The following is a 27319-nucleotide window of genomic DNA, read 5'->3' on the forward strand; positions in this document are numbered from 1 at the left end:
CAGATGCTCAACTACTGAGCCACCTGGGCGTCCTGGTACATATATGTTTATAATTATCTTTTCCTATTGGAGTGACCCTTTTCCATTATAAAATGTCTTCCCTTGTCTCTGGCAACAATTTTAAAGTGTATATTCCTTGATATTTGTATAGCTCTTCTCTTCTCTGGTTACTTGCATAGTACATCCTTTTCCATCCTTTTATTGTGAGTCTATTTGTACCTTTGAATCTAAAGAGTGTGTATTGCAGAGAAAATGTAGTTACCATGTTTGTTTGTTTGTTTGTTTTAAAGATTTTATTCTTCATTTATTTGAGGGAGAGACCGAGGGAGCAAGTGTGGGGAGAGGGGCAGAGAGAAAGGGAGAGGGACAAGCAGCCTCCCTGCTCTGATTGAGCTGATGTGGGGCTCAATCCCAGCACCTTGAGACCATGAGCCGAAGTTAGATGCTTAGCCAACTGAGCCACCCAGGTGCCCCAGTTACACCATATTTAGAAATTCATCCTGGCACTCTCTGCCTTTTGATTGGAATGTTTAATCCATATACATTTAATGTAATTACAGATTAGGTAGGATTTAGGTCTACTATTTTATTATTCGTTTTCTGTGTCTTACATCGCTTTTGTTCCTCTCTTCTTTTGTAATTGCCGCCTTTTGCATTAAATAAGTTTGAATACGCCCCTTTAATTCCTTTGTTGTTTCTCAACTATATTTTTAAAGTTATTTTCTTAGTGGTTTTCCGAAAGGTTACAATTAGCATGTTAAAACAATCTGGTTTAGATTAATACCTGATTAATTGCAATAGTATACAAAACCATTGCTCCGATACATAGTTTCATTCTTTTTCTCTCTTTTGTGCTCTTGTCATACAAATTACATCTATATATAAGTAAACCTATCAGAAGTTTAATAAGTATTGTTTTATGCGGTTGTCTTAAATTATATGGAAGAGGTGTAAATAAAAATACACTTATACTTTTATAATTCTCATATATTTATTTTTACTGGTGTTCTTTATTCACGTGAATTCAAGTTTGGATCATCCTTTTATTTCAGTCTAAAGGAGTCCCTTGTATTTCATGCAAAACAGGTCTATTTGCAATAAATTCTCTCAGTTTATCTGGGGATGTCTTAATTTTATTTATTTTTTGAAGAACAGTTTGCTGGCTCTCAAGTTCTTGGCTAATAGGGTTTTTTCGTTTTTGTTTTTCTTCTGGCACTTTAAACGTGTCATCCATCCTACCACCTGGCCTGCATGGTTTCTGTTGGGACATTCAACTTGCTGAAGATTCCCTGTGATGACTTCCCTTTCTCCTGCTGCTTTCCAGAAGTTGGCCATGTTGGGTCTACCTGTGGTCTCTGAGTTTTTCTTCTGTGGAGTTCTTTGAACGTCTTTGATATGTAGGTTAATGTTTTCCATCAAAGTTGGAGCACACATTCAGTGTTCTGTAAAGTCCTGACAGTTCTACTTTAGCCTTTACTTCTTGCTTCTGCAGAGCCTCAAGGTCAACTGGAGATAGAAGGCAGGCCTGGTCAGATCTCCTGGGCAGGTGCACTGACCTGCATCTGAGCCAGGACTTCTCGGACTCCACTAACATGCTAGAGCTTTTCAGTGTCCTCTGTGGACATCTCGTTCACCAGTTTTAACTTTTTTCAGTTAAAACCTTGGGTCTCTCATTAGCCTTGACTGGCGTGACTGCCTTAGATAGTGATGATGCTAAACAGTTGTTGCTGATTGTTTTTAACAAGCCCATTCTGTTCGCTTCCTTGGCCACCACATATCTGGAGTGAGTAAGGAAAGTGGTTAAAATGCCACAAAGCTCCCTGTTCATACTGAGATTCAACTGTTTTTCTTGAATAAATACTCCCTGGATTGTTGCAGTCCTTTAGCTAATTTCCAGAACTTTGAAAAAGATGATTTTGACAATTTTTACCTGTGTTCTCTTTGATTGTTTGGCAAAGTGGAATTTCAAAAGTCTTACCCTACTATTCCAGAAGCATTTCTACAGATGAAGAAATAAAAGTTCAGGTAGATTAAATAGTTGCCTAAGGACACAAGAGCTGAGGAGCACCAAAGCCAGGATTTCAAATTCAAAATGTGTATTTTATACTCCACTACCTCTTGCTCTAAGAGTTTCCAGAACTTCTCATTAGATAAGCAGTAGTTGCAAAACCTCCACCATGAACGTGCTCACTTAGACGGCATTTCTCATAAATCCCTTTCACATCAAACCTCCATTCCTGAACTTTGCCTTGTGCCAGCAAGCCATGCTGTCTGCTGACCCACCAACATCATTTTCCATAAACTGTGTTTCTGTCACAGGCATTTTATTTCCCTCTCACTCTGGCTTTGACTCTTACTCAGCTGGAACTCTGTGCCAGCATCTCCTTCGCACTTACTGTAAAGGTGTCTCTTGGCAAGGGTTATTCGCAGGAGGAAAGAGTACCAAGCTCAAATAGAAGGTCCCTACCGGGCGGAATGAGTCGTGCTGCGCCAGGGCTACCAGCCCGGGTGCCAGTGAGCAGCTGAGGAGCCGGTGCGCGCCACAGAACAAAATCATGCTCAGATTCCTCTTGAACTTGAAGTGTGCTTAAAACAGACCCCTGCATTCTTGAGCACTGACCTGTAATAAAAGTAATGGTAAACGGTAAATCTTTTACCAAGGGGCCCAGATGCACCATTTATTATAAAACCTGAAGTGTCAGGACGGAGAGGCATTTGCTGCAGTGGTGTCAATATTACTACAGCTCCCGACTTCTCTCTTTATGGGCTCAGTTGACCTGAAATAAGACCATTTCACATACTAACAGGGCATTTTTTGGTGACCTACTTGACCCTTGCCTCTGGGCTCAGCAATAAGAAGTGGTAAGATGACATTTTTTCACAGAACAAAACCCAAAGAATTCAAGTTTAAGGGAGCCTAAATCCAACAACACCTGGCCTTGGGCGTTTAATCAGTTAACACCTGTCTCCTCCTGCAGGGGTCCTGTGCCCTAGCCACACAATAAAATCATCCGGGGGCTTAAAATTCCTATTGACAAGGCCCTACCTCAGACTAAGTGAGAATCAGGAGTGCCCAGGGAGGAACCCAGCCATAGTATTTTCAGAATGTTCTTCAGGTGACTGTGGGAACCACCGTGGAAAGATCCTAAGGATGCCACCCCCCCCCACCCCACCCCCGAACTAGAGCGGATTAGCAAATACAAACGACAGGATCCTATGTGAGTCTGATTTCAAATAAAGAATTAAAAAAAGAGGGCAGCCCAGGTGGCTCAGCAGTTTAGCGCCGCCTTCAGCCCAGGCCCTGATCCTGGAGACTCGGGATCGAGTCCCACATCAGGCTCCCTGCATGGGGCCTGCTTCTCCCTCTGGCAGTGTCTCTGCCTCTCTCTCTCTCTCTCTCTCTCTCTCTCTCTGTGTGTGTGTGTGTGTGTGTGTGTGTGTGTGTCTGTCATGAATAAATAAAATCTTTAAAAAAAATTTTTTTTCATTAAAAAAAGAAAGATGTCCCATGCAATATTTGGGGCACAGCTAAATTATTTGCTGTTTATCTGAAATTCACATTTAGATGGGTGTCCTGTATCGGGAGACCCTACACAGAACAAAGCTGGAAATTAGAAGGGGCAAAAATAAAGCTCTTCCAGCAGAGACCTGTCACTGCTGGGTAGGTTCTTATCTCGAAAAAAATGAGATGACCTGGAACATGACAACAAGGAAAGTTGCTTGGCCAGGTCAAAGCCCTCTGGAGAGAGTTTCCAAGTCAGGAGGAGGAGAGAGGGCCACAGGAATGTTCGGGGCAGGCTTCTTAGCGCCTGTCTTAGTTTGGGAGGCCTGCCCTAAAGCCCCACCACAGGCCGGGGGGGCTTCAACCACAGGCTTCTACTTCTTCCACGTGCTGGAGGCCAGGGGGCCAAGAGCAAGGTGTTGGCAGGGCTGGTTTCTCCTGGGGCCTTTCTCCCCGGCTTGCTGGGCAGGGCCTTCGCCCCGTGTCCCCACATAGTCCACGTTCCTGCGGCCCTGGGGGCTCCCCCTGTGCCCCAGCGTCCTCCTGGAAGGACAGCAGAGGGGATCAGGCCCCACCTGAGCCCATTATACCTTCCTTACCTCTTCAAAGGGTCGCTCTCCAAATCCAGTCACGGTCTGAGGGGCGCGGCCTCCCCTCCCCCGCCCCATCCACGAGCAAGGGGACCGCGCAGCCTGTGCCCAATGCTCCCTCTTTCCGTGGGTCCCTGTTAGGGACAAAACTAACACCCCCTGAAGGTCCTCGGGCCCTGGCCTCCCTGCAGGACTCCGCGGGCTGCGCCTCCAGCCCACGCCTCGTCCAGCCTCAGCCCGCGGCGGGCGGTGACCCCCGGCCGGTGTCCCCAACAAGGGCGCGGCCGGCCCGGGGCCCAGGGCGCAGAGGTCACGGAGCACACGAGGGCCGGCTCGGGGGCAGGTGCCACCATCGGAGGGGAGGGGCGGCAGGTCCCCGCAGCCCCGCCCGCTCAGTGCCCCCCCCACGCAGAGCCACAGTGGGGAGGCGGGAGGCAGGGAGGCTGGGGAGACGCGGTCGGTGCCCAGGGCCGCAGACCCAGGTCCAAGCGCACGAGGGGGCCAAGGCGGCCCCGGGGGGGGGGGCTCGTCCCTGCACCCCGGAGCCTTTGTCCCCGCGCCCCCGCCCCCGAGGGCTCCTCGATGTGGGGTAAATAAAACCCAGGCTGAGAAATGAGCTTTCCCCGCTCGCCTCCGAGGAGGGCAGCGGGCGGCGCAGATGGAGCCCCCCGGGGCCGCACCCCCCATCGTCTCAGCCTGCCGGGCCCCTAATTTACGGTCATTGGTCTAGTGGCTTTACGGGGACTTAGGGGACCGCGGAGGAGAAGCCGGCAAGCGCCCGAGATGATGGGCCCTGTGGGCCGTGTGCAGGTCGGGGTGGCCGCATCCATGCGGAGCAGGGCCCGGGCGGGGGTGGGGTGGGGTGGGGTGTCCCTAGCCGGGGCCAGGGAAGGGGGAGGCGGCCCGGCACCTGCTCCGGTGCACTGCCTCGGCCCAAACCGGAGGAACCCAGTGTCGTTCAGGAAGGCCGGGGCTGCACAGGCTGCACGTGTCGATGGGAGCACTAATGTGAGCGCCGCTGGGAGCACTTCTGGGAGCTCCACTGAGAGCTCTGCTGGGAGCAGTGGTGGGAGCACTGGTGGGAGCACCGCTGGGAGCACACTCCCTGAAAGCACAGAGATCCTTTGATCTGACCGGTCCCCCCCCCCCAGACATCAGCGCCTTGGGGGCGGAGGCACGGTGGAAGGACAGGGGGCTTTTCTGCTTACCATTGGGGTACCGGGTCGGGGGAATGCAGACACTGCTTACAGCTTCCAAGGGAAGGGGTGTCGGGGACTCACGGGGCGAAGCTTCAGAACACGCTTGGAACGACGTTATATTTGACAATCACCTGTGCAGGGTGTTGAGTTCTCTTCCAACACCCAACTAGGCCTGGAGGAAAACACGGTGAAATGAGAGCGGCTATAAGGCATTACCTGTAAGTGACAGGATTAGGACAACCGTCGCGCCTCCCCACCCAGCCCAGGGTTCGCAGGGAGCTTGTGTCTAAAGTATGTAATGGGTTCCTAAGTGGGTGGCCTTCAACACAGACACGTTCCCATACAGGGGTTCCTAAGGATTCCTTCCTCCCTGGGGTCTGACCCACAGGTAGAAAGGTGAAGCCAAAACTCCAGGCCTGGCTCCCTCAGAGGGCAGGGATAGTGGCGGCAGGTCTCACTCCTGTTGTGCAAACCATGCACCACCATGTCCCTCAGCCCACAGACAGAGACAAACCTTAGTGTCCCCTGCGCCCTGCACAACGACCGGCACATGCAGGTGCATATTTAATAAGTGCAGTTTAATGAAACAATCCTTGGCCTTCTGACCTTAAAACAGACCTCTGTCCCAACCCCCAGTGATGCTTGTGCTTAGCCTGCAGCAGCAGCAGCAGCCCCTGAAAGGCTTGTTAGGCCAGAATGCTGGGTCCCACCCCAGAGCGTCTCACTTACCAGGTCTGGGGCAGGCCCAGATGCTTCTGCTGCTGCTGCTGCTCCTCGGCAGCCACGGACTGTCTTCAGGAGGAAAGACCCAAGGCTGCCCGCCGCCACACACGCTTTTCATAACCGTGCCCTGAAAGACTGCCCCAGAAGAGGCCATGAGAAAGAGCCGAGGCTAAAATCGTTCGCAGAGAGCTAAAATGGCCAAGAATGCTCTTAATCCAGTGCTCGGCAGCTCACTAGTTACATTGTTCGTCCAGTACTAGGACACGAAGGGACTCCAGAAGGCACTTCCACTGTCCGTCCTCTTGGAAGATCACAGAGTCCAGCTGAGGAGGAAATCCTATGTACGTAAGAAGATACGTGGTATCCGCAAGCTCCGTGGGAATTCTAGAACGGAGAGAGTAAGGTCACCTAGGCTAGCAGCTCGCAGGGCCAGAAGCTTTACAGAAACTCTACGTCTGGGCCCCCAAGGGATGGTACTTGTTGCTATAAAACTACCCCCCCCCCAAATTAGGGGCTGAACAGTACTGTTGTCTCATGGTTCTGTCAGCTGACGGTAACTCCGCTAGGTGGTCGGCGTGGGGTCGCCCATCCTGTCCCGGCCAGACTGGGTGCCCTCCCGGGGAGACGGGACAACCGGGGGGGCGGGGGGGACCCCAGGGTCCAAGGCGGGCCCGGGGCAGGTGCGAGGACAGGAAGCGCTGGGCGCCTCTGCAGATCGGGCCAGCCATGCAGGGGCTGGCACTTTCCTGTGCCTCGCTTGGGCTTTGTCATTCAGTCTCTTACAAACGGGGAAGAGATGAAGGTTGGGCTCATGGACTTCAGATATTTAGACGTTCAGAGCTCAATGCCGTGTCAACCTTCCACTGCTGCTGGAAGGAGCTGGAATGGCCTAAAACAATATGAATCGTGCACTCACAGTTCTGGAGGGAAGGGGTCCCAAATGAGTCTCCCCGGACTAGAGTCCAGGTGTTGCCGGGCCTTTCTGAAGGCTCTAGGGCGGAATGCGGTTCTCTGGCTTCTCCAGCACCCAGAGGCCACCCCAACCCTGGGCTCCTAGCCCCTTTCGGCCTCAACAGAGGTGGGTCAAGTCCTCCCCCACATCCCGTAACCCTGCTTCTCTGACTCCCGACCTTCGGGCCTCCTCCAACCCCTTGATTACACTGGGCCCGCTGGAGAATCCAGGATAGTCACCCTATTTTTAGGCCATCTGATCAGCAACCTTTCCTCCATCTGTAACCCCAATTCCCTTTTACCACATAGCCAATTCGCAGGTCCCAGGGACAGGGATGTGGGCGCCATGGATGTGGCACACTTGGTCTGTTGACCAACGCGCCATAGAACCTTGTTAAAGCTATGCTGTTACAAAATTTTCCCCAGTATTCTTGAAAACCAAGAACTCTACACGCCACTTATTTGTTTTCCCTCTTTTGGGTTTGCTGGAAATGGCAGTAACAATCTTGACCATCTGTCATTTAAACAAGGGAAGATTTGTTATTGCTTTGGCTAAAAAGGCACCTGTCACAACAGCAATGCTGTCCACCTCGGCAGACGGCGCACCTCTCCCGGAGCCGCAGCCTGCTATCCCCATGTCACCCACCCCCCCCAACCTCTTCCGACCTGTGCCACATGGTTCTCACTGGTCCTGTGTCCTGGCCGGGAGGCAGTCAAGAGGATCTGGTGATCTAATGGGGAGATAACATACTGATCCACAGTCCTGGGGCGTCCAGCCATTTGTCTGGGTCAGTTTTTTAGTTTCTGTAGAACTGGGTGACGTGTAAAATGACTCCTCACCATTTCTTTATCCATCCAAGCAATGTAACAGCGCTGCTGGTGCAGTTGCTAGCAAGCCAAAGGGCTGCCCTAGTTCCAGGAGGGCTAGACTTCAATCACCAAGAAAAGAATTGGATCGGCTTTTGTTTTTGACATCACAGGCATGGGAGATGAGTTAGAATTTCCAGAGAATAAGGAAATAATGCAATTCTGCTTTTTAACTTTTTCTCAGTTATCTCATAATGTTCCTTTAAACCAGCAAGAGGATCACTCTGCCAATAACAAAATGCCACTTTTTTTAAAGATGTATTTATTTTAGAGCAGGTGAGCACGGGCAGGGGGGTGGGGGTGGCAGAGGATGAGAGAAAATCAAGCAGACTCCCCAGTGAATGCAGAGCCTGATGCAGGGCTCAATCCCACAACCCCAAGATCACAACCTGACCCGAAACCTAGAGTCGGATGCTTAGGCAACTGCACCACCCAGGCACCCCAACAGAAGCCCACTTTTATTTATTTATTTTTATTTTTTATTTATTTATGATAGTCACACAGAGAGAGAGAGAGAGAGGCAGAGACACAGGCAGAGGGAGAAGCAGGCTCCATGCACCGGGAGCCTGATGTGGGATTCGATCCAGGATCGATTCGTCTCCAGGATCGCGCCCTGGGCCAAAGGCAGGCGCCAAACCGCTGCACCACCCAGGGATCCCAGAAGCCCACTTTTAAAATGGTGGCATGGCTACACAATTTCAGGAGCTTAGAGCAGCAAATGCTCTGTGTGTGAGAGAGAGAGAGAGGGACAGAGAGAAAGTCAGAGACAGAGGTCAAGGTTGAGATTATAAGGGTGTATTAAGCATTTTTTTTAAATTTTTTTTTTATTTATTTATGATAGTCACAGAGAGATAGAGAGAGGCAGAGACACAGGCAGAGGGAGAAGCAGGCTCCCTGTGTGGACCCCGATGCAGGACTCGATCCTGGGACCCCAGGATCATGCCCTAGGCCGAAGGCAGATGCTCAACCACTGAGCCACCCCAGGCCCCTGTATTAAGCATTCAAAAGAGACTTTTTAGACTCCCTCAAGTAGCTCCCACTCATGAACACCATCCTTGTGTCGGGACTTTGCTGGGCATTTTAGGTATCATCTGTGATCCTCAGAATGACCTTTCATGGCAGGTGTCATAAACAAGGAAACAGGATAAATGAGATTAAGAAAGTCACCTGAGGTCACGTAAATAGCATTGAGAGGAAATAACCCCTTGGCTCCTGGCTCTAAAGCCCCTGCTCTGTCTTGCACAGAATAACTCACTGCTGGATCATCTAAGCCTATCAGGTAAATGGTGGCAGTGGAAATATGTGCAGCCGCCTCTGCTGGGGCCCTGAGGTCATGAGATTTTGTTCATGCCTCTGTCATCACTGAACTCCGTGACCCGCACTGACTCCCCCAATTTCCTGGTTGGAGGCCTGCGCAGAGTCCCATGACGAGTCAGCAGCAGAGTCCCATGACGAGTCAACTGTGAGGCTCCCCTGTTTCTGATGCCACATCCCTTCTCTCCGAAGATGGCTGTACCTTACATAAGACACAATGAAGAAATAAGGCAGACAAAAAGAAGAAATGAAGAAACTGAAGAAGAGAAAAATGAGAGCACACATATTTGTGTAGGAAAGGAGTAGCTGCGCGTCGTAGAACACGCAAAGAGCCACACATATTGTGCAAAGACAAAAGAGAATTGCTCCAAAAACACTTGGAAACTCTGATTTTACATTATTTACCAAGTCCTCTTTACACTGCATCCTCAGAGGAGATGTATCTTTGAACTCAACTTCAATATCGACCAAAACAAACAATTAAAACTGTCAATTAAAAACGAAGCCAAAACCAACAATGGCCCCGATAGTAGAAGAAATTTCTTTTGTGAATTAAGTTTCACTTAGTAATAAATTCATTCTTAAGGTCAGATTATTTCTTTCTTATTAAGGCCTTGGAAGCTTTTAGTTTACAGAAAGAGATTATTGTCGCTGGAATTCAGCTTTCCTGACAACTCAACATCATTTTAAAATCCAAGAATGCGTACGCACTGCAGTAAGAGACAGCGTCTACCGTTATGCAAAACCCTGCGGTGGGCAGCTCCGCTCATTGCCTAGGCCCCACGCAGTGCCCAGCGCCAAAACCTTACACAGACCAGTCCTGCAGAATAAGGGTCTCTGATTGATTTTATCCCCAAAGAAGCTAGAACATTGGAAGAGTCCCATAGTGATACTCGGTAGGTAATACTGGTTAAATAACTATATATGCGTGTGTGTGTATATATTCACTGATGCACAGAATTACATGAGCACATGTATTTTCCAAGGCAAAACAATTCAGGTAAAGCTGTCCTCTTTTCCAACACCCCCTTCCTTCAAAAATCCTTTTCCTGGGACGCCTGGGTGGCTCAGGGGTTGAGCATCTGCCTTCAGTTCAGGTCATGACCCCAGGATCCAGGATCAAGTCCCACATCGGGCTCCCTGCTTCTCCCTCTGCCTGTGTCTCTACCTCTGTGTCTCTCACGAATAAATAAAATCTTAACAAAACTTTTTCCTTTAGGTTCTCCTCTTGAACAGTGCTACTGATGTTAGTTTTAATTAGATTAGAATCTTATTCAAAATGCCAGGGAAAAGGAGACCAGAAGTACATCTGACCTTGGCCCCAAAGCTTCACAGATAGCCCCTAAGAGGAAAAGGAGCCAGGACAGATTTCAGCACCGTTTCTATGCTGTATTACGTCCCTAAAAACGGCAGCTCTGCATTAGAAAGGAACATGAATGCCATGACCTTCAGGGTTCTTACCCAAACCAGTCAGAGGGCCTGCAAAAGTGTTTGAAATCCTCTGCTTACTACACAGGGTAAACATTGAAAGTTGCCATTACAATCACAGTAAAATTTTGGTGTTAGCACTTTAGCATGCTTCATCTTGACTTCCCAGTTACTTTGTAAGTTTTTGAAAAATTAAGATAGGCAAGTTCAGAGTCGGGATGATAGTAAGAGGTCAGAAAATGTCCAGAGCATATGGAGAGGCTAGGGCACTGGTCGAGACGGCTCTAGGGGTGGAAAGCCCTCGTGAACGGAAATCAGCATAAGGGAGCTGGACACCACGAATAAAATAACTTCCTTAGAGGAAAAAAGAATGCCAGGGGAAAACTACCATTTACCCAAAAAATTATTACATACTAGGTAGGCCCTGTGTTAGGTACTTAGAATATACGAACATGAGATTCCACAGGAAGAATCTTTGTGTTTATTTTACAGCCATTCTAGTTACATTATATTTTTCTTGTCTTATCTTGTGATTTTAAAGTTACAAAAAAGGGGCACCTGGGTGGCTCCGCGGTTGAGTGTCTGCCTTCGACCCAGGGCGTGATCCTGGGTCCTGGGATCCAGTCCTACATCTGGCTCCCTGCATGGAGCCTGCTTCTCCCTCTGCCTGTGTCTCTGCTTGTCTCTCATGAATAAATAAATAAAATCTTTAAAAAAAAAAAAAGTTACAGGAAGAAAAAGAAAAAGAAAGAAAGAAAGAAAGAAAGAGAAAGAAAGAGAAAGAAAGAAAAGAAAGAAAAAGAAAGGAAAAGAAAGAAAGAAAAGAAAAGAAAAGAAAAGAAAAGAAAAGAAAAGAAAAGAAAAGAAAAGAAAAGAAAAGAAAAGAAAAGAAAAGAAAAGAAAAGAAAAGAAAAAGGAAACCAATGAGAAAACTGCATTTTTCCTAGAGGAAAATACCATTCCTCTGGGTCTGAAAACCTGTGAGCTAGAGACACATATTATCTGTCCACACACAATAAATATGGTGGGGTAGGCACCGAATAACCACTATAAACACTCGCAATACAGAGCAATGCAGCCACCTGCAGCCCCAGCACACCCCACATGGGTGCACTTGGCAGTCCCATAAGCAGGCTTCTCTTCAACTGCCTACAGTGATTCTCCTCAGCTCCTGGCATCGTCCTCTGGGATCTTAGTTCCGCTGAGTTATCCTTCCTATTCCAAAAAATATAGCCCATGTTTTAAGTTTAGTAGTTTCATCAGCCTGGTTTCTGCCTGTAAAAGTTCCAGGATCTAAAATCTTCTTTCCATTTCTCTTCCTAGTCCAAGCTGGTAGTATTTCTACAAGTATAATTTTCTTAAAAGCTTTGTAAGTTTCCTATGAATCTTATTATTTTATTGGCATTTACTTCATTAGACAAAAGCCACATCAACAAATCTTGTCTACCTTGGCCTCCCTGGAGAGTTCCTGAGCATCAGCGTCTTTAATATTATTAGAATTCTTATTGCTTAATAGAAAGGATCCTTTAGCTTTTCTTTTGGTGAGGATTCAGGAGACACCACCCTCAATCCTTCTGGAGTCTGGATTTTCCAGTCAAATCCCTGGCCTCATCTTTACCCCAGGAAGTTTTCATGACAGGGCCACGATTTTGACTTTTTCCTACCGTGGCCTTTTGTTAACTTCATGCATATCCTGTTAGGAGACACTGGTTGTATCTTCTAACCCAATAAGTCCTGCCTCCTTTTTATTTCCTCTAAGTTTTGCATGAAAAGTCATTTCTTCTATAGCACACGAGAGGCTGTATTTTGAGACAGACAGCTACAAGAAAGCAGGTGAAACTTTCCATCCCTAGACTGAAAACTCTTCAGGCCAATCCATCAGTTCGTTGGGTCCATTTTCTAGTTCTACATTGTCACAGGCAACAGTTTTATTAACAGTGGCTTCTCTTTGAGCTTTAATAGTCTTTCTCTCACTTTCCTTTAAGCTCTACTGACAACCTCCAGAGCCACCACACTTTTGCTACTAAGGTCTTCAAGGCCCTTCCTACGTGTGCCAGCAGCTCAGCTTCAAAGCTGCTGCCATGGGTTTTAGATCATGTTACAGTAATGCTCCATTTCCAGACTCCCCCAGTCATTTCTAGTCACCCGCTGCTATGAAACAAATCACCACAAAACTTTGGCTTAAAACAATATTTTATCATCTCTTCTGGTTCTGTGAGCCAACTGGGCTTAGCTGGGTGGTTCTCGCTTGGGTCGTCTTCAGGACCTTGCTGGGAGCCGGTGCTGGAATCATCTGAGGCTGTGCTCACTCCTATGTGTGGTGCCCGGGCAGGGAAGACTTAAATAGCTGGGGGCAAGTCACCTGGAGTTCCTCAGACACCTCTCCCCATCTCCCTGTGCTCTCCATGGTCTCTTGAGCATGGAAGCATCAGGAGAGCTGCTCTTACTTGGCAGCTTGCAGCTTCGAAATTTGTCATGGTGGGGGAGGGAGAGAAAGGAAGGCAGATTTTGTATGTTTTATGATCCTATCTTAGGACCAGTGTCATTTCTGTCACATTCTATCTGTTGGGGCAGTCACAGAAGCCACCAAGATTCAAGGGAACAGAACATAGACTTTTTTTCCTTTCTTACCTAATATAGTGTATGATATACTTATGGGTTTTTTACATTTTAATTCCAGTATAGGCACCAGTGTTATATTAGTTTCAAGTGTACAACTGAAACTCTGTACATTACTCAGTGCTCATCATGGTAACTGCACTCGATCTCCAACACCTATTTCCTCCTCCCCCCCAAAGACCTCCCCTCTGGTAACCTTGTTTCTTCTCTGTAATTAAACATAAACTATTTTTTAATGAGAAGTGTCAAACAATTTGCAGATTAGTTTTGCTTTGTTTTTTAGAGAAAGTGAGGGGAGGGACAAAGGGAGGGGGAGAGAGAGAATCTCCAGCAGATTCTCTGAGCACGGAGCCCCATGGCAGGAGGGAGGGCTTGATCTCACAACCTTGACTGAGTGCATGACCCGAGCCAAAATCAAGAGTCAGATGCTTAACCAATTGAGCCCCCACCCCCACCCCCCTGCTGATATAATTTTTAAGATACCACAGTTGGAAAAAGGAAAAAGGACAGAAAGGAAGGCAGGCTTATATGGCCCCAAATAGTTAGCAATCACAGTCACAAATCTGAGTGATAATGGTCAAAAGCAGCTCCGGGTCACATGCATTCAAATATATTATTCAAACTTTATATTCTCCACGAAAGACCTTTACCTTTCTTCATCTACTGAGAGAAAGAACACCAAAAGCTCCATCAGGAAAGCTAAGTTCTAAAGCAGGGATCAGCAAACTCTGGCCTGCAGGCCAAATCTGGCCTATGGCCCTTCTGTATGCCCCATGAGCTAAGAATAAGTTTACTTTTTTTTTTTTTTAAGATTTTAAAGTAATTTGTACACCCAACATGGGGCTCAAACTCACAATCCTGAGATCAAGAGTCATATGCTCCACCAATGGAGTCAGCCCGGTGCCCCTAATTTGACATTTGCAAAGAGGGAAAAAGAGAAGAAACAGCAGCATATGCAAAGAGATACCATAGATGACTTGCAAAACCAAAAATATTTACTGTCTGTCCCGTGACAAAAACATTTGTTGGTTGCTCTTCTAAAGCACTTCCAAATGTGTCTTCAGATGATTACCACAGACAGAACAATCAACATACCTATGGGATGCTTTAGTTTTTTTCCTATAGGATGCTTTTAATATGTATATTTTCCATATTTCCCCATAACAGAGTAGCTACTATAACACAGAACCTTATCCTATTAATTATCCCTTTTCTAGTATATTCAATCTAGAATCTTTTTATCTCCTCTCATTTTTCCTTTATCCACCTACCAACATTCTCATCTCATAATAAACAATCCTTCCCCTACCACTCCCCTCAAGTTTTGTGGGTGTAATTTTCTTTTCCCCTTGTGTAACTTCCCTCTTCAAAAGCAACATGTGTTTCTTATTCCTAAATAATAGTTGAAAAGGCAACCTATTGAATGGGAGAAAATATTGGCAAATCATATATTTGATAAGGTATTAATATCCAAAATAGGGGATCCGTGGGTGGCGCAGTGGTTTGGCGCCTGCCTTTGGCCCAGGGTGCGATCCTGGAGACCTGGGATCAAATCCCACATCGGGCTCCCGGTGCATGGAGCCTGCTTCTCCCTCTGCCTGTGTCTCTGTCTCTCTCTCTCTCTGTGACTATCATAAATAAATAATAATAATAATAATAATACCCAAAATATATAAAGAATTCATACAACTTAATAGCAAAAAAAAAAAAAATCCAATTAAAAAAATGGGCAAAGATGGGTTCCTGGGTGGCTGAGTCATTTGAGCATCTGACTCTTCTGCTCAGGTCATGATCTCAGAGGTCATGAGACCAAGCCTTGCACTGGGCTCTGCACTCATTGGGGAATATGCTTAAGATTCTCTCTCTCTCCCTCTGCCCCCCCCTTCCCCTGCTCTTTGTCTCTAAAATAAGTTTAAAAAAATCTTCTTTAAAAATGGGCAAAGAAAGGATCCAAATAAAGACAGTTTTCCAATTAAGACATACAGATAACAAGCAGGTACATGAAAAGGTGCTCAACATCACTAACCGTCAGGGAACTGCAAGTCAAAATCACAGTGAGATATCACCTCAAAGCAGTCAGAATGGCCAGTACTAAGAAGATAAGAAATAACAAGTGTTGGTGAGAATGTGGAGAAAAGAGAACCCTCATGCACTATTAGTAAGAATGTAAATTGGTGCTGCCACTGTGAAAACAGTACGGAGTTTCCTCAAAAAATTAAATATGGAACTACCGTGTGATCCAGCAATTCCACTTCTGGGTATTTAACTGAAGAAAACAAACACTAACTCAAAAAGACATATGCACCCTCTTGTTCACTGTAGCATTACTTACAATAGCCAAGACATGGAAACAATTTAAATGTTCATGGACAGATGAATGGAGAAAGGTGTATACACACACACACACACACAGAATTATTCAGCCATAAAAAATAATGAAATCTTGCCACTTGTGACAACATAGATGGACCCTGAAGGCATTATAAGTAAAATAAGTCAGAGAAAGACAAATACTATATGATCTCATTTAAATGTGGAATCTATAAATTGACTTTTTAGGATGAATTCATAGATACAGAGAACAGACTGGTGGTTGCCAGAGGCAGAAGGTGGGTAACGGGTGAAATGGGTGAAGGGGATCAAAAGGTACAGACATCCAGTTACAACAGAAGTAAGTCCTGGGAATGCAATGATGAATAGAATTAATACTGTATTGCATATTTGAAAGTTACTGGATAGATAAATCACACACACACAAAAAGATGTTACCTGTGTAGGGTGACAAATGTTAACTAGCACACTGTGGTGATGATTTTGCAATAATACATACAGATCACTTATTAAATACCTGAAACTAATCTAATGCTATACATCAGATTATATCTCAAAACAAAAAAAAAAAAGAAAGAGAGAGAGTAGTAATAAATTCCTTCCTCTCGCAGGTCACTCATGACGCCACCCATTCTCTACTTCCAGCCGCTTTCTTTACACCACCACCCACGTCCTGGCCCGATTCCTGTAGAACGTCTGTGTTAGACTATATGGTCCTTGAAAGTCTATGCCCTTTTGTGTAACTTTTCTCATGCCATTCTTATATCCAGAAATGCCCATTCCGTCATTCTTATCATCTTGAGAACATGCTTATTCCTGTGTCTTGTACTGATTCCTGCTCATGTCCCTGATCAGTGCTCTGCAGCCCAAGGCACCCCTGCCCCAGGGAGATCCAAGCAGCATCTATTCTATTCTGCTTTGGTATTTACACACATCTATTTCCTCACCTAGGAAAGTTCCCTGAGGCCAGGACGTATTTCTTATTCATTTTGATACCTAATAAATATACAAATTTTAAAAAATGAGTGAGTGAATGATCCTAGCTCCTTTTGGATCTTTCCTGAAAATCCCTCCTTTCCCCAAAATTCATCTAGGGGTTCAGCTCTGGTGTTCACCTTGATCTCATTCTCACTCTTAGGGCTTTTCTATGCCCAGAGCTCCTAAAACCTGGGAGGAATCAACCAACATTCTTTCTGGCAATTTTATGGCCCTAGTTTCATTCAATTATTTTCTTAGCACTTCAAAACTCCACCTGTCCCCCAAGATGACTTTCCACGTAGCCTCACTCAAATGCGTGCCTTTCAACATAACTGCACACCACATATGCACCTGTAAGACCACCACCTGCGTTTTGTTGCTCACCTTTTCTGATGTTAAAAATATACACGAAACCTGACATCACAACCACCTTTATACCTCCAACTGTTTTTTCGTTTTTGGAGAAGGGGAATATTGTTTTTGCATAGTCACAAAAACACGGGGAAAAAGACATGGGGCGGGCAGGTTATGATGAAAGAAAAATGAACGTTGGACCCAAATGCCCGGAAGTCATTTTGGAACTTGCATACTAACGTTTGGGATAAAGTGTGTGATGTCCGTGGGAGTGGTGGACCTTTCTGCTTCTGGAATCTCTCTACTTATGGTATGACTCCATTACTAGAGAATGTCTAACTGTGGGAATGGTGGCTTTGATTCCCTAAAATAAAACAGTAACAAGACGGGATCCCTGGGTGGCTCAGCGGTTTAGCATCTGCCTGTGGCCCAGGGTGTGATCCTGGAGTCCCGGGATCGAGTCCCACATTGGGCTTCCCTGCATGGAGCCTGCTTCTCCCTCTGCCTGTATCTCTGCCTCTCTCCCTCTCTCCGTGTCTCTTATGAATAAATAAAAATCTTTTTAAAAAAATGGTAACAAGAAAAAAGAAAAAAATGGTAATAAACTCAAATGACAAGGAAGGGGTCATAACACAAAATGGGGGGGAGTTTAAGGAACAGTCAGTTTGAGCATAATGAACTCCATCGGGCTTAACCCTCACCAGCGGTTAGGGAAGGTATTAGTAGTTGTAACATCGATACACATAATAATTATTAATATTACTCAAAGACAACTGAAACCCCAAGGTTAAAATGGAAAAAGCCCATGTCTGTAGTAGGTAAGATCACGGATAATTTCAAAATCTAAAACTGAGTCCAGGTAGTGGTTTACTAAGTTTCCACAGAGAAAAAGGTACTAAGTTACAAGCCAGTAGGATGCATACTTGGAAATTAAAACTATTTAATATTGACAGTATTTCTAAATTGAAAGAATTATCACATCTATAATGCTTTAATGAATTGTTTTCCTTCAATAATATTATTTATATACATGTGTGTATCCCTGGTACGCGGTGGGTGTTCAGTAACCTGATGATTTCTGTAATGGTAAAACACAAAACCATTGTTTCTTTTCGACCCAAAGCAAATAGTGTAACTGACAATTTAACCTTTGCAGTGTGCTAATATATCCAAAGAATAGCACTATTTAGAGTATTACCTTAATAATATGGTTTAGGTAGAGGACAATCGACTACAGGTGATCCTTGAACACAGGTCTAAACTGCAAGTCCACTCACAGGTAGATTTTTTAAATATAAATACAGTACAGTAAACATATTTTCCCTTATGATTTTCTTAATATCTTCTTTTCCCTAGCTTACTTTAAGAATGCAGTATATAATACATATAACATACAAATATGTGTTAATTGACTGTTTATGTTATCAGGCTTCCAGGCAATAGCAGGCTATTGGTAGTTAAGCCTTGGGGAATCAAAAGTTATACATGGATTTCAGCTGCACGGGGGGTTGGCACCCCTAGCCCCCATGGTGATCAAGGGTCAACTACTAAAAGTTAAGATGGATTAGTGGGAACACTGTATACTATATATTGATAAAACATACATGTAGTAAAAATTAAGGAATAATTTTTTAAGTAGAGATATAAAAATCTAATAAATAAATGCTAGAACAATTATAGCTGATCATTTAAAATGGAGCAAACTAATCTTAATGAAAGTTGAAGCCAAAAAAAAAAGTATTTTCAAATCGTTTTAGCTTAGAATACTCGTTTTAGATTTTTTTTTTTAACATTTTATTTATTTATTCATGAGAGACACAGAGAGAGGCAGAGACACAGGCAGGGGGAGAAGCAGGCCCCATGCGGGGAGCCTGATTGGGACTTGATCCCAGGACCCCAGGATCACGCCCTGGGCTGAAGGCAGATGCTGAACTGCTGAGCCACCCAGGCATCCTAGAGATTTTTTTTTTCTCTTAAAGGATGCTATTAACACTACAAAAAGGCTACAGAACTGGCAAAATGCCAATATTTAAAAATGGGAAGTTTTTAAGATTAATAGGGTAACATTAGAGCAATTATTTTGTACATACAGAACACTTAACAGTGCAGGTTCTAAACACATCCCTTATCCTATTCCCATTAGAGAATTAAACAGATACACTTAAACAGTAGTATTCTTGCAGTGGGTGTGTGTGAACTTTCATTGTACAAGTCAACAAATTTGATCTGAATCATAAGGAAAATGGATTGATCCTGTGATAGAGTTCGAGGTGATATTTCAAAGCAGTCTGGGAGGACGCCTCCCCAGAACACTTCATCCTATTAATTTTTGTGTGGAATGCTGGGAGTTCTCATTCTTCCCTTTGATTCTCTTTCAACTACAGAATTCTTTTTTTTCTCTTGTTCTGTTTCCTTGTTATTTTTTAGTTTTTTATTATGGAACCTTCCAAACATACAGAAAAGTAGAATTAGTATAAAGAACTGCTCTGTTGCAGTAAACTTCTGTGTATCAGCCTTAATAATATTTTTCTGTGTCTGTCTTCTCAGACCAGGGAAACCAAAGCAAAAATAAACAGGACTTTCATCAAACTAAAAAGCTTTTGCACAGCAAAGGAAACCATCATCGAAACAAAACTGCAGCCTACTAAATGAGACGTGATATTTGCAAATGGTATATCTGATAAGGGGTTAATATCCAAGCTATATACCGAAATCATGCAACTCAGCATTAAAAAAACAAATAATCCAATTAAAAATGGACACAGGACTCAAACACACGTTTTTCCAAAGATGACATAAAGATGGCAGGCAGACACATGAAAAGATGCTCAACATTACTCATCATCAGGGAAATGCAAGTCAAAACCACAATGAGATAGACCTCACATCTGTCAGAATGGCTATATCAAACAGACAAGAGATAAGTGTTAGTGAGGATGTACAGAAAAAGGAGACTTCGTGTACTGTTGGTGGGAATACAAACTGGTGCAACTATTGTGGAAAAGCACAGGGAGGCTTCTCAAAAAATTAAAGACAAACACCAAATGACCTGGTAATCGCACTTCTGGCTATTTACCCAAGGAAAATAAAAACACTCACTCAAAAATATATGTTCACTGCAGCATTATTCACAAAAGCCAAGCTATGGAAACAGCCTGAGCGTCCACCAATAGGTGAATGGATAAGACAGGTGTATGTCTACACAATGGACTACCACTCAGCCATCAGTCTTGCCATTCATGACAATGTGGATGGACCTAAAGGGAGTTATGCTAAGTGAACTACGTCACACAGAGAAAGACAAATATGTTTCACTTGAATGCGGGATCTAACAGCAAAAACAGATTGACAAATACGGAAAATGAGGGATTGCCAGAAAGCGGGGGGGGGGGACTGGGAAAATGGGCAAAATAGATGAAGGGTAAGATTAAGAGGTACAAACTTCCAGTTATAGAATAAATAAGTCACGGGGAGGAGAGGTATACAGCATAGTGACTAATACTGTAGTAACTTTGTGTGGTGACAGATGGCGACTACACCTACCGTGGTGAGCATTTCACAATGTATATAGTCGCCAGATCACTACGTTGTACACCTGCAACTAATATAATACTGTATGTCAACTACACTTCAGTTTAAAAAGAAATAAACCTCTTTGTCACCCAGGCTCAACAAACGCCAACACAAGGGCAAGCTTGTTTCACATATCCTCCCATCCATGTACATGTCTCCTGCAGAGCATGGGTGAGTCTGAAGCATAAAGCAAATTCTATACATCATATTCCTTCACTGGTAAATTCTCTATATGCATATCCTAAAAGTAGCTTTTAAAAACACAACTAGGGGATCCCTGGGTGGCTTAGTGGTTTAGTGCCTGCCTTTGGCCCGGGGCATGATCCTGGAGCCTCAGGATCAAGTCCCACAACAGGCTCCCTGCATGGAGCCTGCTTCTCTCTCTGCCTCTCTCTCTCTCTCTCTCTCTCTCTCTCTCTCTCTCTGTGTGTGTGTGTGTGTCTATCATGAATAAATAAAAGCTTTAAAAAAATAAAAAAATAAAAACACAACTAGGATAATGTTATCAAATATTAACAGTTCTTTAACTTCAGATGATCGGTATTTAAATCTCTACAGGAGTCTTAGAAATATTTTTGTATTGATTAAATCAGAATCCAGATGAGTTCTGCACATTGCAAAGGACTGCTAGGTCTCTTGGTGAGTTTAACAGAAACGAAAACATGAACTCAAAAAGATATATGCACCCCATGTTCACTGTAACATTATTTACAATAGCCAAGATATGGACAAACCAAAGCATTGGTCGGTACATGAACAGTTAAAGAAAACCTGATATATATGTATGTAATGGACTATTACTCCACCATAAAAAAAAAAGAGGGAAATCTTGCCATTTGCAACACCACCAACCTTAATGGCATTATGCTAAGTAAAGTAAGTCACCCAGGGAATGACATATATACAATATGATCTCGTTTATACGTGGAATCTTAAAACACACACACCCAAAAAAACTGAGCTCACAGATCCAGAGAACAGATTGGAGGTTGACAGAGGTCAGGCACAGACAAAATGAGAGGAAAAGTCAAAAGGTACTTCCATCTATAAAATAAGTCCCGAGGATGTAATGTACAGCACAGTGACTACAGTTAATCATGTATGCTGTGTTGTATAATCGAAGTTGCTGAGAGTAAATCTTGTCACAAGAAAAAAAAATTTGTTTGTAGCTCTGCATGGTGAGGGATGTTAATAGACTTGTCCTGGTGTTTGCCACATACACAGATATGGAATCATGCTATATACCTGAAACTAATGTTATATAGGTCAATTATACCTCAATTAAAAAAAAAAAAAGCAAACAAAATGGATTGAAAATACAAGGTGATACCTGAGCTAGTAGAATGAAGGACAGAGAAAAATCAAAGTCCTAATGGGAGAGGAAAACGGAGTCATAATTAAGAAGAAATATGTGGGAGGCTGGAAATCTCAGTCCAGCAGGTAATGACGTCAGCCCAGAAACTCTCATGTGTTCTCCAGAGAGCTGTCAGTTTCAGGTATGAAGGAATCCAATTCGCCACCAGTCCTCTCTTCACGTGGGATGTTTGAAGACATGCCCCTCAGTTCACAAAGATTTTGAGACTATAAAGAAAACTATCAGTGTGGGTAGAGGGAGGTGCAAGAAGAGGTGCATAAGGAATAATTTTTTAAAATATTTTATTTATTTATTCGTGAGAAACACAGAGAGAGAGGGAGAAGGGCAGACACAGGCAGAGGGAGAAGCAGGCTCCCTGCAGGGAGCCCGTCATGGGACTTGTTCCCAGGGCTCCAGGATCACGACCTGGGCTGAAGGCAGCGCTAAACTGCTGAGCCACCAGGGCTGCCCTGCATCAGGAATAATAAAGTACACAGGCTCCTGATCCTCATCTTGCCTGTTTAAGCTCTCCTTGGTTTTGATGTGACATGATGTGAATCATGTTATTTCCTATGGTATAATGTATACAAGAGCCATAGTGATTTGCTACAAAGGTGATCTCAACAGTTTCAGAAAAGGTTTTAACCTATAGGTTCTCCTTCCCTTTTTTCTTGAAAAACAATTTTTTGGGGGGGAGGGGGAGACCAGGTCATTTGTCATGGACAATTTATCGATGTGTATTTTGCTAATTGCAAACCCTGTGATGGTGTAACATGTTCCTCTGTCTTAAATTTCCTATTAATCAGCAGTCGGATCTAGAAGCTGAAGGAGAGTCAAGTTCAATTACCTGAATTTCACGGACAGTGTTCTGTGCTTCTACTCCAACACCGTGGGTGCAAAGGAAGTTAGGTGGAGACTGATCAGGGGGTTCGGGTACCGTCAGCCTGATCCGTGCATCAAACAGCTCCCCATCAGCATTGCCCTGAATAGCTTTCCCAGCCACTGGAGAAGCCTAGCTTGGTTCGTTCACTGCTGGGAAATGGTACCATCCTACTTGTATCATGCCACCTGCATCTGTAAGCTGGAATCATAGGAGAATGAGAAAATGTCCTTCGCAAGCATTTAGCTACCCTGAAGTATAGTTTGTGCAATGCAGGAGAAATACTTGATTCTTTCTCTCCTGCACTCGGTCCCTGCAAGGCTCATCATCAGCTGTCCCTGACCTGCACCATCACAACCACCCAACACCTCGGCTGCAGAGACAAGCATTCTCTGAGGCCGGCTCCACACTCTACTGGTAGTGCACTCTTGCTTCTTTGATCTCCTACAATGTTTGGAACATACATCCCCCAGTATGTGTTACCTCAGGGCCCTGGAGAATTCTCAAAGACTGCAGAGCCAGACATTACATTTTGTGCTGCTCTGGTAAGACTGAACCTTTTTTTTTTTTTTTTTTAAACAAAGGTACAATTGCAACAAAAATCAAAGGGAAAAAAAGGCTTTTACTTTTTTAAAAATATAACCACAATACCACTAGTGGTTCTAGCGCAAGGGCTCTACAGTAGGTTCCTGAGTGGAACTCAAGTCGGAAAACAACCCCTGTGGCCCACTGGATAAGGTTTACAACATGTTACTATCATCAAAAGACTATTAGAAATTTCTGTTAGAATGTGCATTCCATCAAGGCCAAAGATTTGTTCATTTTAGCCTTCTGTGCAGCCCCACTGCCTGGTACACAGTAGGTACACAACATATTTGTTACATAACTAGAATGAATGGATTTACCTAGAATTTACTTCTTCTGTATGAGTTTCATTCACTAAAAAAGAAAGTAAAGGGAGATAGGATTCTTATTCTGACAAATCACCTGAAGTCTCATTAAATAGTATATAAATGTTCCTCTAAGAACAGGAAAATATATCCCATTGGCTTATTTGTTTTTTTAAGAGTTTAGTCAGCTCTTTGTGCCGTCTAATCGGGTAACCTCAAGTTCATGTTACTACTATGACAATTAGCCCATTCCTTGTATCTACATGCTTTTCTGCTTAATAGGGGCTTTTAAATATACTACGTGCAACCAGCTGAATGAAACAGCAACCTCTGAATCTTAATACTTTTTTGTTATGTTCAAAGTGGTATGAAATGCACATAGTTGTGGCTCGTTACTCAACCAGAGAGCAGTGAGATTTTTCAACTATAAAACACAGCATTACAACTACATGAATGACCTAAATTACCAACGTCCACAGGCACTTCTTAGTCCTTAATTTATATGACTGTTCCGTGACATTTGACGCTATTTGGCCTCCCGAGAGACCTGGATCTGCGTGACAAAACACTCCCGATTTTATCATTATAGAAGTAACAGAATTTGAAACCTAACTCAAAGCAAATGGTGTCTTTTCAGAAAGTGGTGTTTGAGGTTGAAAAGGAGAACTAAGAATTTATCCTTTAAAACCAACACAAGACTTTTATCTTAGGTTTGAACTTTGTATCATTAGGTGTCAACAGTGTAGCGTAAAGGATCCTATTCTAACTGAGTAGCCGGAAATGTGTGTAGGCACAATTCCATTACATCCGAACCAAACAGCACTTTTAAAAAAGATAACTGTAAAATGAAAATTTAAACTAACCAAAAACATACACAACTCTCAACCTGACATAAGCAAGCAGACTACAAAGTAAAGCTAGTATTATTTCTCTTAAACTAATTCAGGGGACAGCCCCAGCATATTAGTAGCAGCCAAGACTAAACTGAAGGGTCAGCCACCCAGAGGACCGCCCAGTACAACTGCTGTCACTCACCTCCACGATCCCAATTCCACCTTGCCACCAGAGGCAATGAACTTAATCGAGAGCCTTCTCTAAGCTACGAGAGCCAGTCTAAGTGTGCAACAGGCCTCCACCTCCACTTTCCTGCCAGGTCTCAAAAGTGAACTAGGTCACCAATGCTTTTCCCACCCGTCCACGTTTTGATTAAGCACTTCATGTGGTATCTTTCTAACCGCCTGTTCCATTGGGGACGCGACCTAGTCACACAGTTTTTCTGCTTTCCCTGTGGTGCCCAACCAGGATGATTTAACAGAAACACTTAATGAATTGTATTAGACAATCGTTCAGGTGATTTTAATATTTTTGCCTTGATTGTCTAGGTAATCAACGGTTCCAGGGCTTTTTAGATTTTTAGATTCGTTGATTCTAACTCATTTTTGACGACGATGGTCCTACTTCCCTTTCATTGCAGAATTACAGAGAAGTATTCTCTTGTCATGTTTCTTTACGATGGAGAGGGTGGGGTGTACGAAGCAGCATGGAGAGAAAACACTAAGTCACAAAGAAATCTTGCAGCCGTCTTGGCACCTGGTTCCTATACACCGAAGAGCTAACCTCTGCTGTCAGGTTCCTCTGGCAACAACTCTTTTGGGGTTACTCCCCAAGACAGGGTCTGGGGTGCACCCTTGCTCATCCGTCTTGTCTACCTGCCCAAAAGTAATTTTATTTTTAAATGGCTTATTAACATAGTTTTTACATGTAAGACTAAATCAGGAACTCTAACTCTGGGGCATTTGAAGCAAAACTGTTTCCAAAGACCCTTCTCCAGATGTGCCCTACACAGTTAATACCCGTGCTTCCAATAATTGAGGGTGACATCAAGAGGTCATGACCGTACCCCCGTCTTTCCTTTGGCAGAAACTTTGAGACCAGCACCCAAAGTAATGCCTTATTCTTCCCCATCTGTGGCCTTTGCTAATACAAATTACCGAAAGTGCTTGAAACCCAGGTCTTGAACGAAAAGCTCCTTGTGCCAGATAAATGTCAGAAATACCGGACCTTGAGTTGTACTTGTGAGAAGGCAAATTCATCTTGTAGGAAACTGTCACAAAGTCAAAACAGGTTCAACAGACAATTTTTCTGTGGTGTGCACAGGAATAGAAAAGCCAAAGGCGGATGGATGGTGGGGTGGGCACACGGGGGGCCGCGGCGTGAACAGGCCCGCGCATCGCAAGCACGGCTGGAAGCGGGCGCTCCTCCTGAGACACGTATGGGGGGGAAGTCCCCTCGTGTACCTAACGACCCCAAAGTGTCCCCATCATGTGGGCGATACAGTCACGGCTGAAATGCAAGACTGGGGAGAGCCAGAGCACGGGACCGGGCCGGAGGGCCGATCCACCTCGGAGCCCGGCGACGCCGGCAGGGGCCGCCCGCCCTGGTGGCAGGCGGGGCGCTGGGACCCTCCAGGCGCTGCCCCGGGGGGCGGGGAGGGGGCGGCGGCCGGAGAAGCACCGCGGCGCGGGCACAATTTATCCGTTTCTCCACGAATCCCGACGTGACGTGGCACCCTGGCATCTGGCAGAGCCCCCAACTTACGCAGCCCTCCGGCACCAGGGCCGGGGCGCCCGAGGGCCGTCCCCGGGGAGCGGATGGGGCCGCGCCGGCTCCCGCGCCCGCGCTCCAGCCCCACGACCGCGAGCGGACGAGGGCTCCGGCGGGCGGCGGCCCTTCTCCTTAGAGCACCCCCACACGGTTTGTTTTTTTTTAAAGAGTCACCTTTCCCCCCCGCAATGAAACATCAAAAAACCGAACCGCAGGTTCTGTGACTGGCCCCATCCAAGACCGCTCCGGAAAGTCAAAGGCAGCCTGCGGGTGGGGGGCGGACGCCACCGCGCTCCACCCACCCGCCTCGCCTCCCGCCCCCGCCCCCGCCCGGGGCAGCCGGGTCACCCGGGGTCGCCGTCCGGCCCCCGACACGCTGCCCTCCCGCGGCAGAACGGCCCAGACGGCGGGGGAGGGGGAGGAGGGAAGGGGAGGGGGAGGCGGGACGGCCCGACGCCGGACTCCAAGGGAGAAGGGGGAGGAAAGGGAAAAAAAAAAAAAAGCCACAGCACACCGGAGAGAGAATTTATTTGTCTCACACGTGGGGGGGGGGGGGGGCAGGAAAAAAACCCTCAAAAGTACAGTTCACCGAGGATTCCATGTTCTCATTCAAAGAGTTTCAAAGTTGAAAGAGAAACTTTTCATCGCTTCAAGTCCACATCGTCAGCGCTCCCCGGCCGAGGGCCCGGCCGCCAACTCTCCGACCACCGCCAAGCCGCGCCGCCCGAGCCGGGCCCCCGGCCCCGCCGGCCCCGACCCCGCGCCCCCGCCCCCGCGGCCCGCGCCCCCCACCCCCGGCGCCCCAGGTCCCGCCGCGGCCCGCGGCCCGCCACGCCCGGGCAGGCCCGGCTCGCAGCCCCGCAGCCCCGCCGCCCCGCAGGCCGCCCGCCCGCCCGCCCGCCGAGCTCCCGGCCGCGGCCGCCCCCGCGCCCCGCCACACAAAGGGGCGCCCGGCCATTGTCGTCCGCCGCGCCGAGCGTCACCAGCACTAGCAAGGCAGTAGCTTGCGCAGTTATCTCCACAGCGGGCAATGTCACAGCCCGACCAACAGCACAAACTACTACCTCAGCCAGGGCCCTGGTGTCGGGAGGCGGCGCGCCCGGCCGCCGCCAGCCGAGCGGCCGCCGCTCTCCTCCGTCCTTCCTCCGCCGCCACGTCGGCC

The 27319-nt window shown here is 45.8% G+C and overlaps 1 long non-coding RNA gene across 1 annotated transcript; it reads right to left on the reverse strand.

Annotated features, from left to right (window-relative positions):
* Window positions 1-688: 688 nt before the first annotated feature.
* LOC121490559 lies at window positions 689-26991 on the reverse strand. The gene is made up of 4 exons (XR_005987712.1): window positions 22631-26991; window positions 6021-6398; window positions 5301-5463; window positions 689-2620 (listed from the first exon to the last, which is right to left on the reverse strand). It is a non-coding gene; the product is annotated as an uncharacterized LOC121490559 (long non-coding RNA).
* Between the last annotated feature and the right edge of the window lie 328 nt (window positions 26992-27319).

The sequence above is a fragment of the Vulpes lagopus genome, chromosome 5 (assembly GCF_018345385.1).
Source record: "Vulpes lagopus strain Blue_001 chromosome 5, ASM1834538v1, whole genome shotgun sequence".
Taxonomy (NCBI): domain Eukaryota; kingdom Metazoa; phylum Chordata; class Mammalia; order Carnivora; family Canidae; genus Vulpes; species Vulpes lagopus.